Source organism: Pelecanus crispus, chromosome 2 (assembly GCF_030463565.1).
Source record: "Pelecanus crispus isolate bPelCri1 chromosome 2, bPelCri1.pri, whole genome shotgun sequence".
In the NCBI taxonomy this organism is placed as follows: Eukaryota; Metazoa; Chordata; class Aves; order Pelecaniformes; family Pelecanidae; genus Pelecanus; species Pelecanus crispus.
Window position 1 is genome coordinate 79672049 of NC_134644.1, and position 15533 is coordinate 79687581.

Sequence of the window (15533 nt, forward strand, 5' to 3'; positions counted from 1 at the left end):
TAACAAACAGCATCAATTACTGGGCACAAAGTTCTATTAACACCTTTAAATACTGAAAGGCCACCCATTAAGGACATATCCTTTTCAAGTAGGAAGCCATCCCTCTCATCCAAAAAAACAGATACCTTGCAGAGATAACAGATGAACTCTAGAACAGGAGACACAAAAATCCATTCCTAACCCAATGATTTATAAAGCAAACAGAAATGCATAAAGAAAACTATTATATTTAGCTGTAGTGTCCAAGCCTGCAACAAAACCTACTTTGACATTGTTCTTTTTGATTAAAAGGAGATTTTTTTCCCTAACAGCTTTTTTCTATTTTATTTACAACACAAAAATTATAACAATTAATCTGTGATACACAATTTATCATGTGGCTTGAGAGCTTTAGTGAGGGACTTTTTGGATTGCCTCAGCTTGTTTAGTCTAACTCCCCCAGGATCACTTGAAAAACTGCTCAGGAATATTCTGCCTCAATACTTTTAGTGATGATAACAGCTACATGTGTTTTTCACCCAGATTTGGGAAGAGGAAACTGGAATGCTTCCACAATGCATACAGGGTTTGAGTATAGGACAGGAATAGGAATATCCATGCTGAACTAGTGGCTTATTTAAACTCTTTCACGGCAAAAACAGAGACCACAAACTCGTACTTCTCCTCTTTTCCTGCTGAAAACCAAATCTTGTCCAAGTCATCCATTTCTACTTTGGTACACAGTGGTGACATGACATGAAATACCATGCGAGACACCTCAAAGTCCTATGTTAGAAGACACTAATGGCTTACATCCAAATATTACAATGAAAAAAAGAATATAACTGGGTGGGGAAAAAAAGTCTACATTCCTACTTCCTGACACTTCAATTATGGTGCGGTTTGATGACACAGCGAACCTGTTGGAACAGCTAGGTAACATCCACACAGGCAGTATTGCTTCTCCCCCCACTATTGTTACCCTGGAGCTGAGGGGTGCTTTTCTTATCTTATGTCAAGTTAGTTCAGAGAGTTAAAAACTGCCAGAGTGCCCCTAAACAGCCGGGGAAAAGCAAGACCACATCCTTTGCCATAATCACTCCAGAAATGCTGGCAATAACTAGTTCATGCCAACTACCATTTCTACCGTGTCCAATGCCTTCTGCCATGGGCTAATACTTATTTCTAGTGATTAAAAGGATCTGTACTGCCAGGATTTGCTGCTACTAGTTAGTTTTCAGGTGTCGTAGAAGAATCAAAACAAAATGAAAAATTATATAAAAAGGAAAGATAAGTGTGAGGGAAAGTTATCAGGCAAACTATCTGGGTGGCAAAAGATAACATCTCCCTGTTTATGTTAACGTACTAAGTTATCACTTTCCCCGCATGGGGTACTGATCAATGACACTCAAAAGCTCAGCCAGCAGAAAAAGTGACAGAAAAACAGCACACTGCTCAGAGGTATAATCCAACAGTGGAGGGCCCAAATTATAATCCCACACACCATAATTATATCTGTGATTTCTCATCTGTAAAATGGTAAATTTCCCTTCCCTTCCATGAATGTGGTGAGAATTGGTTCATGTTTGCTTTCTCTCCTTGAGGAAGCAGATACTTTGATTTTAATTGCTTTTGTTAGCAAAATATACCGCATCTACACTTTTTCAAAAAAGGGACAAGAACAAGGTAAGGTTGCAGGCCAGAGTGCTGTTCGGCTACAGCTGTGCCAGGTGAAAACGGCACCACTGCAACTGCTCCTCCCTGTCCTGTGCTCAGAGACAACAGCTCCTCCCCATCTGTCAGCACAACTTCTTGTGTAATTATTCCCTAATGTAGTTCTGTCAAAGTGACCTGGTTTAAATATTAAGAATACCTGAGCTAATGTAGGCATCCTGAAATAACTGGTTTGGAGAGCAGCCACATATGCAGTATTTTCTGACACATCTAAGAGGACTGCAACTTTCAGCAGAGGACAACAAACACCTATGGGCAGGACGGGTACAATAACCTCTTTGTTCTGCTGCGGTCAGAAAAAGGACATGCAAACTTAATCTGCAATGAAAGATCTTTAGTTCAGGTCAATAAAAGTAGGCATGAAATTCAAAAGGATGTTCTCAGTCCAAAGCATTGTAATTTGGGCACATTTGTAAACTCTATATAAGGCATACTCTCGCTCTGTGTGTGTGTATACGTATGTTTTTATATATATAAAGATACTTTATATTCATCATACTTTAATTGAACAGAAGATTTGAAGACATTAAACTAAAGGTACAGCTGTCGGGGGGAACAGTAAAAACCAGAATGAGCAAAATAAACATGTAAGTAGGCATGTAAATATTCAATGAGTGCTGCCTTGTTTGTCATAAATCCATTTTCCACTCCCATCATGTTCCTCTCTGTCCTCACATTCATGTCAGGCTAAATTAATTTAAAGTTAACAGAATAGAATCTATTTGACTTCATACTCTATCTGTTGTCTGTAAAATATAGGAGAAGGCCTTGTTCTGTTAGCTGAAGGCTATGTTTACATTAGTATTTGGTTTACATTAGTATTTGGTTCAGAGCAATAGTGCAATTTAGAAGCAAATCCTTCTTCCCTTAGCACTATTCCCACTTACTGTGCAATGGTTTTGTTCACAGACCAGTTTTTGTATACATGATGTGAATTCTTTATGAAATATAATAGAAGAAAGGAAGGAAGAAGGAGAAATATAAACTGGAGATGGAAATGTACCAATGCAATGGTTATTGGTCATGCTTCAACCCCTAAGGGGGCACACAGGTCCAAGCATGTAACAGCTCTGAGCAGTTTCAACACATGTTGTGGCATGGATATTGATCCTGAGAGGCTCCACTAAATCTAGTCCAAAATAAAAGTGCTGCACAGCAGATTACGTAGAGATGGGAGTCGCAGCACCAACTGTGTCACTCTACTGATTTTCTCCAATTGAGCCAAACCACTGTTGTAGACATTCCCCAGTTCAGAGACTGAAGCTAGAATAAATGCAAGTCTTGCACACATGTATGTGCTACATGTGAACAGTCACCCTTGGTTAAATTGGAAACTGTTCCATGTCCAAATGGGATCGAAATGATCATCCATAAGCAATCAGCAGTATTTATGAATGACTATATCCTCTATTTATTAAAATCTTGCAGAAGTCAATGATAAACAGTATTCAAGTACTTCTTATTGTAAATAAAATAAATACATTCTACGTTAAAAAATGCAACTGATATATAGCAGCATACAACACATGAAAACAGTTAAGTGCCAAATTTTGCTTAAAGTAAAAGGAGAAATTAGTTTTGGGAAGACAGTTATGCAAAAACAAATTTGATGAGGATGTCAAAATACACCTGAAGGTCTGCAAAATGTGCACTAAAATCTTCAATGTACACATTTTATTAGAAAATACATCATTTCCAATAGTATGCCTTAATGCCAGTTCAGAGCATTGCTCACTGCAGTTAGCATCAGCAGGTAAATTTTAAAAACAGCTTAACACACATTCGCCTAGAATACCAAAACCATAGTATTGCACAGTTTAAGTTCAAATAACTTCATTAAAAAATTACACTAGGATACCATATAAATCCTAGAGTTCATCTTCACTGCAGCTCCATGTCGCTCCATTCGCGTTAGCCTGGGAGCTAACGTAAGCCTGCTGCCACATGTTCCTGTAGCTGACTGATTTGATTAGCAGGACAGAGTGATTGGATTAACAGTCAATAACTGTTGTAAACTGAGCCGCTGCCTCCTTATGGCATGACTGGCCAGAGTGTCTATAGGGTACAGGACTCTCTGGCTACGGTGATGACTGTATTATGTATATGTTGTTCTGGAAGCCAGAGCTGTACAAAATAAGTACAGATCAGATGTGGGCAGATTATTGGCTTTCTGTCAAATTAGCTACAGCAAATGATACAGCTTTTGTGTTACTTTTGTGACAGCTCTGGGATGAGGGATGATACCTGATCTGGCCCAAGGCCTGCCAAGACAGAGTTCACCCACTTGACTGTCTTCTGGCAATCGGGACCAGCAGGATGAATTCATACAGGATCATTGCTTTACAACATGCAGCCACTCCCAACCTCCTTTTGAGGAAGCGGTGTGTCCAGCGAAGTCGGAACACATTCATGTCTATGAACAGAAGTCACATAAAGGGCTAATACACTTCCAGTGGTCCTGCATGCTAGCAGTGCAGTAGAGAGAACTGTATATCTCAACCCTCCTTCCAAAAATTAAATAACCTGCTAAAACAAATATCGAGGTTTCTCTTTTTCACAAGCTTTATTTCAGTCAAAGACCATCCATTCTTTTAGGATTCCTGGACACAAGTCATGCAAGTGCTAACTTTGCGGCTATCTGCAACATTCAATTAATATACTGGCCTGCAGCTCATAATTAAAGTTTTAATTCACCCTCTGTATAAATTTCTAATCAAGTTGCCTATAAAAATACAATTGTCTCAGTCAAGCCCCTAATTTATCATCAACTTTATGACTCATATCCTTCCATAGTCTTAACAAAGACAATAGACAAAATAATTTAATTACCACATTCTCACCAACACCAGTGGTTCCAGGGAATCACAGCTGTGGCAAGTGCCATGCCTGGCTGCACAGCCATCTCCTGAAAAGGCACTTTAGGAAGTTTTATGCCCTGTACACTCAACAAACTGAGTATCACTGTACCTGCAGCTCCTTTATGATCTATTGAAAAATACAGTTCACGATCAAAAAAAAAAAGATCTTAGGAAGCCTTTTCCATAGAGGACATCAGGGAAACTGGTGGGAAAGAATAACCTGTGACACATTCACTTTGCTTCAGAGAATTAACTTACTGTAGAAACAGTTTGCCTCAGATTTACTTCCTCACAAATCACCACTGATGGTTGATTCTAAAATGTCAGCATCACAGATCTTTCCAGATACAATTTACATAGAAATAATCACAGCAAGTTGTGGTGCAAGTTACAGCCTACTGCAGAATTTATCAAGTGCCTTACCCTAACTGTAGTTACCTAGCTATTGCAAAAATGGTTAGAAAATCTTACTCCCATCCACTCACTTTTCATAACAGTTCTTACCTTTTATTTACAAAGAGATGAGAGTCTTATAAATTTTCTATTTTGCACAAAACCAGAATGAAAGTACATGAAAAGTTGTTAATATATGTACAAATACTGAATATAAAAAAATGCCTGCAACAATGTATTCTTTCCAAACATGCACTGGTTTCCTCTTTGAAATAAGAATGAGTAGCATTAAATAGGTTTATCTTCTCAAATGGAAATGGCCCTAATCAGAAGAAACTATTAAAAACTACTAGCATTTGATTTAAGATACAGATTCTGGATGGTCAAAGCTATTACATAAGTATTACTGTGTTATTCTCATAAAATTATCAAAATGTTTCCCATCACTAGTTACGTGAAGATCTCAGAATCACCCACACATAGAATTCCAAAGGAAATTCTTCACTTCTTCAATTCATTTGTAAAATCTATATCCCAGGAAGCAAATCCTGGATTTTTTTTTTCCCCCAGAGGTAAATATTCCATCTGCACTTGTCAAATTTTGCTCCTGGTATCTCTCCACTGCAGTCATGAAAGGTGCAGGTCCCAAACGTGGTACAACCAACACTACCCCAAAGAAAAAGTACAGAAAACTGACATATATATATATTTATTATTGGCAACTCTGGCAAAATTAAAGACAAAACTCTCACCCAAAGATGATCATATTTTGGGATGTGATAATTTGAGAAAATGTAGTAATAAATTAAAGCTACCTCACAGTAAGAGCCTCAACAGTTTGACTACTATTTACTTAAAGTATAAGGCCAATAGAAATATTGTCACTTTATCCCTCAGCTAGAATAATACAATCAGATGAAGAATTCGTCAACATTAAGCATCAAGACTACAGACTTTTGCTTTCAAAGTAGGAGAAACTGAACCTTCCACAGTGCTCAATCACAAATGACTGATAAAGATTAAAAATATTTTATCTAAAAAGAGTGTCTTAAGGAGAGAGTAGGTCACAGCAAAACTGCACTCTAAATACATTAGAGAACACTTTGTCATGGCTAAACAAACTTCAGAAACGGGAACTGTAACAAGAAAGAAGAGCAAGAAAATCACAGCACAGTTGAAGAGGGAACCTGGTATGCTGTACTTAAAATTTATCAAATGCCACTTAATTCTACAATAACACTTCTATCGATGAAAACCAAACAAGGCTTTTCAGCAGCCTGCTGCTTGCAGAAGGGACAGTGACGTGAGTCTGCTACTGTAGATCACTTGACCAAACCTCAGTAAGAAGGGACACGAGACTTCATATAAGCTCCTAGAAGCTTATTCAGTAGCACTGTCTTCCTTCTTTTTTCTCTTAGAGGTCCTGAGGTGCTTGTCCTAAGTAAAGATAGTAGCGACAGCTGCCTTTGGAATCACTGCATCTGAGAAGGCACGATATGCACTTATGGCCTCCTACCAGGCTCCTCTCACCCTTGCACCAAAAGCTTATTTCAGCAAGACAAAATTCAAGCTTCTGGATACAAGACTATGACTGCATTTTTGTTTTCAAATACAGAAAACCACACTAAACGGTTCCAGATCATAATTAAGAACAACATTATTTACTGGCTCTTTCTGTATTCCTTACCTCAATTTCATCATGTCCTAGAATAACATGCTGTATGAGCACAGGTCCCCAGTCACTCTGCCTGAAATATGATTTCTCTTGTTCTAATCCCATCTAGAAAAGCTGGTGATATGGAAATTTCCCCTAATTAATCAATGTCAGTGCAGCACAGCTGCCTCTTAGTTCTGACATGCTGTTTCTCTATGGGATTTATTAGTAGATGAACTATTTTTCCAGTTGGAAAAAGGCATTTTTCTCTGTTTTAGGTCTTGGGTCCCTCCATCTCCCCAGTTTTTAGTCTGAACCTAAATTCTTCTTTCTTATCTAATACCACTGCAGCTTCCATGACTCCACTCTCCCATTTTCTTTTGGAACTGGGCTGTGGGGTACAAATAAAGCTGTGGGATCACTGGTAACTCTGCTTGGCAAAAATTCTTCCAGCTTGCAAGGTTTTGAAGTTTATTCATTAAACTAGGGAAGTTTTATAATGTTCTTCCAGTATGTACCTTCCTCACAAAAAAAATAATTCAGAGTACGTACAAATAAGTTTGTGATCTTTGGCACATAATTAACTTTTTGCTAGGCCCGCACATGGCACATTAATAGTACAAGTTTTGCAATAAGCTATGTGTTTAAATGGCTTTCTTATTTCACTAGTATTTGTAACTTTAAGGGGTTCCTAAGCCTCATGCTTTCATCCTTCAAACATGCCAATCAGAAATAAAACTAGCCTACATTGCATCACTGTTTTTAACATACGTATACCTCCTTCTGGCATAATTTATATGAAAATATATTTCCAATAATGATGATTTTCCCAAAATGTATCTAATGCTTTAGGCGTGATACATACTTTTTAAAATCAAGTCATTCAACCTAACACATTACATTGATATTACGTCATGCATCAAAGGGACTGATGCCTATAAGATTTTCTTGCATTGTCTTTTGAAAATATGCACTCTCTTAAGCTCTGTTATTTACTGACCCTATCCACCATCAGTTCATACGTGCATACTAAAAGTAACAGACACTAGATATTATCTGATTATCCTGATATTGGTTGATAAAATAATGTTGTCCCATCTCAAAATACTGCATGCTTTGGCAATGACAACAAACAGCATGAAAAGCAAAGTGTTTTAGGCTTGGAAAATGGCAGCTTCATTAACAGCAGCTTGTGTTGAGGTAGTTAAACCCATTTTTTAATAATTCAGAGTTTTTTTAAAAAGCTGGGTAGCAGCAACTTCTCTATTACATGGCTAATAAGAATTTCTGAAGTAATATAGATACAAAAACCTTCAGAAGAATCTTCCATTCACTATCCTCTAGATAAGTAAGATGAGGAAAAATACAGTGTCCAGAATCAGGTAATAAAATAAAAAAAGTTGTTTGTTACTCAAAACACTTCTTGCCCATTATTTTTTGTCCAGAAAACATTGTCTCAAAATTGGCTGTAGCATGAAGTAGCCATTGTACTCTTGATAAAACACTTAAAAACTGTACCCTTTAAGGTCATGACACAGATGTTGAAGAAACCGAAACGATTTGTTCTGCAGATTTTGCCAATGCTCTTTAAAGTCTGTGGAAAGCCAGAGCTTTTTCCTAAAAAGAACCATGGCTGAAATCTTCATTTAGGCAGAAATGGCATGGCACTACAACTTGTTAAAATCTATCCTCAAGAACACAGGAACCAAGAGTTACCTTCTACAAGCACAAATTTCCTTCTCTACTTGTATTCAAGTCTTTCCCTCTGCAGAGATATCATACAAAATAACCTGTCAACTTTCTATGATTACTACAAAAATATTGTAAGTAAACTACCACATGCTGTTTTCCAGAGGAAGAACATATTTTTCTGTATTTTCCACCAGATACTTATACTGTATTGGCTTTTGGTGCATCCTTATCCACCCGCTATACTCACTTCCGAGATAACATTTCATCTGTTTAAAAGAGTAGTTCTTCTCTCATGCCATCTCCTTCAGCCTCAGTTGCTTTTTCTTCCTTTTCCTGTGTTTGTCCCTGTCTGAATCTGATACTGCTATTTGCAGTGCTTTTCCTAATCCCACATCATAGTTGGCTTTCCAAATAATGCCTTGAGGATTATTTTCCTCATCATTTTATACTGTAACAGCATATTAAACCCTTATTCATTTCTCTAGTTTCAACACTGAGGTAATTTGTAAAATACCTTGCAAAATAACACTGTTTTTATTTTTTAAAAAAATTAAAAATCATTGTGTTCACTTTAATCTGTGCAGCTGTTTGTGGTACAGTCACTATTCACAAACAGGTTTTTTATTATATACAAAGTAATTTAAGTTAGGCCCAAACCTTTCTTTTTGCCTTAGTTATGTGTACAATTTCACTGACGGATCTCAGGTTATTACTTCTATACTGTGTGGGCTGTAGAGAATAAATGACTGTCTTACCTCTTTGTTTATGAAATAGACAAATTCACTAATGTGTGCCTGGAGAATCAAGACATAAGCATGTAATCCACTGTCATCTATTTTCCCCTTCACTATGTCTTTTCATATTTAAAGTCAGTTTAAATACGCACTGTATGCATGAACACTTTTTTTACTTAAGAGCTGTTTTTCATATATAACATTTTAACATTATTGCCTTTTCTCCATTGAAAAAAACTGATATCCAAACTAATGCCACAAAAGGAATGTAAAAATTCACATAAAATTATCTTCACATTGCAACATAAGTGGGGAGTTACCCTTCCGAAATAGCTACTGCCTCACAAAACACTTTTCCTGCAGAAGTAATGCCAGTCGGTTTCTTTGCACAAATAAGTCCTCAAATTCAGGGAATGCTCAGGCAAGGTCTAGCATGTTGGTCTTCCAAACTTCTAGCCTTGGTAATCCCTGCCTACATAAAATAGAAATAATTTATTTGGAAGCAAGTTGCCAAATTCCAGGAATATGGTATTATACCTACTTTGTCATAGTACAGTCACAGTAACATTGAAATATAGAAGCATATTTCACTTTCTTTCAAATTTGACTGGGAGGACAGGTGAGAGTTCCTTTCTCCTCCACATTTGTCTTTATACCTAGCATAATTACTGCATATCTATACTGCATCCAAAGCATGTATGCTGCAAATTCCTTGCCAACAGTCCATCCGTTTCTAGAACCAGTCACATTTTTAAAAAATCTTTTGAATTCAGGATCTTCTGTAAAAATAGATATTTTTCCTTTGTTTCAGCTGCTGGTAATTAGTCTAGTCATCTGTTGGCAATGTCCAGTATCACCTGTAAATTCAATAGCTAGTGGTTAACTTGAATATGTTTTAAAACATACCTTTAAAAAAGATGTTTGCATATTAAAGGTCTTTTGTGATAGTTTTTATAGCATTTTTAATACTTTAGCACCATAAAGTTCAGTTAGAGCTACCCAGCATAGGATTTAGTCTTATCTCTACAGTTACTCAAAAATTAAACTAAATTAATTGGTATTGTTACCATTACAGTGGTACTGAAGAGAACAGAATTGAATATCTAAAACAAATGCACAAATTTAGATGCAATCCAAAGCACTAATGCTTTTGTAAAGGGATTTCCTGGAAACTGTGACCAAACTGCTGTACTCTGTCATGTAGTTCATGACCCTACATCTTCCATGCCTTGCTACTTGAGTAACACAAACATTCAGCTTTTTCCTTGCTATTTTTATTATTACTAACCAATCACTAAGATATATATCAGTGATTAATTTAGACTTTGATTTTAAGGCTATGCTTTTCATTATATTGAGGGAGATTAGTCATGCAATCAATGTGAGAAAGATTTTTTTATCTGAAATCACACAAAAAGTTAAGGGTTAGGTAAAGTTAAATATCCTTTAATGATTCCTTCAACTTTTTTTCTTTTAAAAAGTGCTCTCCTCTTAAATTGTTTTTGGCTTTTTTTTTTTTAAAAAAAGGCATGTTAATAATGCATGTACTACATTTCTGGGGGAATGTAAGACTTATTTAGGTTTTTTTCCCCTCAACAGACGAGGTCTTAAAAAAAACCTTCCTTGTTCTCATAATTATAATCCATGACAACAAACACTTTTGTTTCATATTCTGTTGAATCTGGAACAACTTGGTTCTGTTACTGTAAAGAACATAGCTGATTCCTTCCTCTTCCAGAAAGTAGCAATGTTATGAATTAAACTGGTGAATGGATCTGCCTAAAAATAAATACATCCAAAAATGTCTTGGTTTTTCAGCTGGTTTATTGTGTAATCATATACTTAGGTGATGGAAGTGGGACGGAGCAGGGGAAAAAAAAAAAAAAAGTGGAGATACAGCAGTGGTGAGTTTTTCTGGAATAATAAGAATGTGGAATTATGGTGAAAATTGCTGCAGTTCCCTAGCAGCATGGTTTATATGTGTTTGTCATGAACACAAAGAAAATCTAACCCAGAACCCCTCAACCTGAAAAAAAATCAGAGATGAGGAAGTTACCTGAAGGAATGCATTATTTTTGGAGATTACTTTAAAGACTAAATACTGAGTTTATATACATGAAAATAATTACAAATTGTATGTAAGTATTAAAGATAATTAACTGCATAATCAAGAATTCTTAAAGACTAATTAATTACATTTTATAGAATACTGGAAAGTGTATGAATTAAACCCTTCCAATTTCTTGCTTGCACGTTTGTCTTTCGCTCCTTGCTTTTGAAATATCTTCAGTTACACAAGGATGACAGCACTGTTTTGAAAAGTCCGTCTCCTTCAAAAACTTTTCTACCCAAAGTCTTTAATTGTTTGTTTTATGACATGAATCTTTTCACAGTAATCAAGTACAATGTGGTGTCAAAACAAAGGATTAGGACGTTGTCTCTTCTTCTATCTATTCCTTACCCTGACATCATGTTTAAAGTCTTGCTTTCTAACAACTAAAACAGAGGATAAGTAAAAATGAAACCATCCCAATCCAGAAAACAAAATAAACAAATTTTTGCAAGGAACACAGAATCATAAAATCATTTAGGTTGGAAAAGACCTTTAAGATCATCCAGTCCAACCATTAACCTAACACTACCAACTCCACCACTAAACCAATTAAGGGTAAAATAATAATTAATTTCATGTTTCCATATTAGTACTCCCCATAAACACAAGAAGGGTTACAAAGAAGTTTTTATTTTTGTTCTGTAGGCACAATGTCATTTTAACTTGTCATCTCGCATTTAGAAATATTTATTCCAGGGCCAGATTGGAATCTTCATTCAGAGAGCCGTTTCAAAAACAAACAAACAAACAAACAAACAAAACCCCAAAACAAAATGCATGACTGCTTCCAAACTAGAAAAGCATTTAAGTCAAGCATTTTTTTCTTTTTTAAATTCCAGATATTCAGATGCCAATTTCTGAATGAAATTATTCTTCCTGATGCTTCCAGAACTCTGTGACACCTCACTTGACACCTCACAGGAGCAAGGAGAAAGGGAAGTGAAACAGACTCCTCTTTAATCCTAAAGGATAAAGTTACTGATGAATGTGAAATTTCATTTAGATTTTCACTATACACAAACAGCTAGTGTCACTTTCAAAAAGAAATCTCGGGGAAAATGGTTTATTTCTTCTAAAACATTTTGTATGCATCTGTGTGTATGCACCTTAGAGACATCCTGCTAACAGTACCTTAACTTATAATGGGAGAGGTTTTTTCCTACCTACCAGTCTATGACAGGATATGAGAGAGAGACACCTTCTCAGACCAGCTCCTGCTAGAGCACACATTTATTTTGCCTTTTTTTTTTTTAGCTTACATTATGAGAGTGACAGTCCTTTTGTTGAGTGTAACGTGTATTAGAAGCAGCATAAGCTTTCTTCTGCTGTTAGCCATAGTATAACTTTTTCAGTCTGCCTCCTTACACCCTAAAACACCACTGCATGTCGTGCCAGTTCTCTCTTACACCTTCACAGATTTCCGAGTGTCAGTATCCTGTCCGGACCAAGGCATCCAGTTTGCAGTCTACATCACCATTCCTCCCCCCACCCTGCCCCTCAAAAAATCAGATGCAGCAGTGTTTCCTTTTCCCTCAGAGGTTTTTCCAAGGTAGCATATGTTTACAGTCAATTGCTTACTACAGCTGTTTAGGATGCTACCATCAGTTTGGATAAGGGAGTATTTGGATACCATGATGGATCGTCCATTCACATTATCACACTGACTTACTAATACTTGGATCTAGCAACCGTGAACAGACTATATTTTGAAGAAGGGTGATATGTGTATTTACCTAAAAAGGGAGGGAAACTGAGAATTCAAAATACTTTCACAAGCTAGGGAAGTTGTTCTAACAAAGTGGAGTAAGTTCCTACTTGAAAAAAAAATGTTAAGACTTAAAAAAATTAAAATCCTACTAAAAGTTGCAATCAAATTTACATACATTCAGTTTGACAGATAAAATTAGGAGAAATAAGATGGAAATGACTGTGGAAGTATGTTTTGCAGTATTATTTGTCATTTTAATAACGTTAATTGAAAATACTTCTAACCTACTGATTATTGGGGGAGAGGATTTACTTTGTACTACATGGCAGTAATACAAATATAAAATTAAATTGCTGTGAGTCTCTGTGCTGTCTTATTATTTTTTATCCATTCACTACTGTCATTTCAAGAAAGGACACCACCTAGGTGGATCTTCAGGCTGGTCCAGTAGAACATCTCTTACATCAAAAGCTCAGTATTTTTAAGAAGTAGAAAGATGAGGATTAATACTTCATTGACAACAGGATAAAGAGGCTTTATGGAAAAGGTAACCCCACCAGCAGATCAAGTGCTTGAACTGGAGTAGTAGCCCTTATGTTCTGTTTCATTCAGACCAGTGACACTTTAGAATCGGGGTTACAGAGGCAGTTTGGAAAGCATAGGCAACATGAAGATAGCTACTTATTAAATGTAAATGTTATCAGGAATTTTTAAAATGAAAAAATTTCTTATCAGTAAGGCAGTTTTCATTAAATCATTGTTTCTATGGGGAATATAAATTCTCCCGAAAGTTTTATTTTCTCCAATCAACAAAATCATAAGACACTTCTTCATTCTTTGTCTGATCCAACTTGGAACATCTCAATATGATATTTAAAGCAACTCAATGCACTCTGCTTTAAGGTAATTCAAAACCAATTTAACTTCCTTTTCCTACAAAAGTTGACATGATGGCCTCCCCTCTGAGCTCCTAAAGCCCCCACTGTTTTCAGAGGAGCACGAGCACTTCCTCAGAAGGTGTTGCAATTCCTCACATCATGCAGACATGCCTCCTACCTGCCTGTGCAGGAAGCACAAGAGAGACATAACTCTCGGTGCATTCTGGGAGAAATAACTTGGCCAAAGATCCTGGTTCATTTGGGTAAATAATATATTGAGGTTCCTAAATTACAACATCCTGAAGACGACATGCCACAGTGGCGAAATGCAGGTTGAAGTATCAAAAGTCAGCTCAACTTCAGCATTCCCAAGAAAAGACAAGATGAGAATTTCTACTGTCAAAAAGTTAATTTCAATTGACTTCCACCAAGAAGAAGCCCCACTGTCCTCTGTTGTTCCCCCCAAACCCTCCAAACTCAAACAAATCCTGTTTGTCATAATTTCTCTGTGCTGGGAATGCTAAGTTTTAGCTAGCTCTGCACAGAAATGCTTTCAGTGAGGACCGTGATGTTTGAAGGTTAATTAGCTTCCAAGAGGGTAAAGCAGAGGACACTTGAAAACATGTAACAGTTTTGGAGCAGAAAGCCACCACACAGATAAGATCCAGATTACCCTAGACACCAAAAGTGAGATGTTCTATACATACACAGCCTGATATAGTCTCCATATTTAACATCCTCAATAGAATTCAACCATACCCTACAGCAAGGTGATATTCAGGCAATCACATAGCTAAGATACCAACGCCAGAGACAAGTGGTAATGTAAAAGCCTTGCCTTCTAAATTAAAAAAAAAAAAAAAAACCCAAACCAAACAAAACACCCCCACACACACATTTCCATAAGAATACGTTAAAAATAACAGCATAACTGAGACAGTGGTGTCTAACCGTTCTGGTTTTGGCTGGGATAGAGTTAATTTTCTTCATAGTAGCTAGTATGGGGCTATGTTTTGGATTTGTGCTGAAAACAGTGTCTATAATACAGAGAGGTTTTCATTACTGCTGGGCAGTGCTTACACAGAGTCAAGGCCTTTTCTGCCTCTCACACCACCCCACCAGCGAGCAGGCTGGGGGTGCACAAGAAGCTGGGATGGGACACAGCCGGGACAGCTGACCCCAACTGACCAAAGGGATATTCCATACCATATGACATCATGCTCAGCACATAAAGCTGGAGGAAGAAGAAGAAAGGGGGGGGACGTTCGGAGCAATGGTGTTTGTCTTCCCAAGTCACTGTTATGCATGATGGAGCCCTGCTTTCCTGGAGGTGGCTGAACACCTGCCTGCTGATGGGAAGTAGTGAATGCATTCTTTGTATTCCTTTGCTTGTGTGCGCGGCTTTTGCTTTACCTATTAAACCATCTTTATGTCAACCCACAAGTTTTCTCGCTTTTACCCTTTCTGATTCTCTCCCCCATCCCACAGCGTGGGGAGTGAGCAAGTGGCTGTGTGGGGCTTAGTTGCTGGCTGGGGTTAAACCACAAGTCCTTTTTGGCCCCCAGTGTGGGGTTCAAAGGGTTCAAGAGAACAACAGATTTGATTGGAATGTGCTAGATTGAATTTATAGCTGTTAATTGCCGTTTAGCTATTATTTGACAGGTTCCTGTGCTTGCCATGGGGTTTGCTTGCCTTGCTGTATATTAGAGTCTAGTGCTCGTTAGTGGCTGCTTTTTGCTTTTGCTGCTTGCTGTACTGCTTATCATCTTATTCTGCTGTGCCTGGGAACA

General features: G+C 37.2%; 1 protein-coding gene across 2 annotated transcripts in view; it reads right to left on the reverse strand.

The window, feature by feature from the left end:
• CDYL (chromodomain Y like) overlaps window positions 1–15533 on the reverse strand; it is a 109156-nt gene that overhangs the window by 61770 nt on the left and 31853 nt on the right. The gene's annotated exons all lie outside the window — the stretch shown is intronic.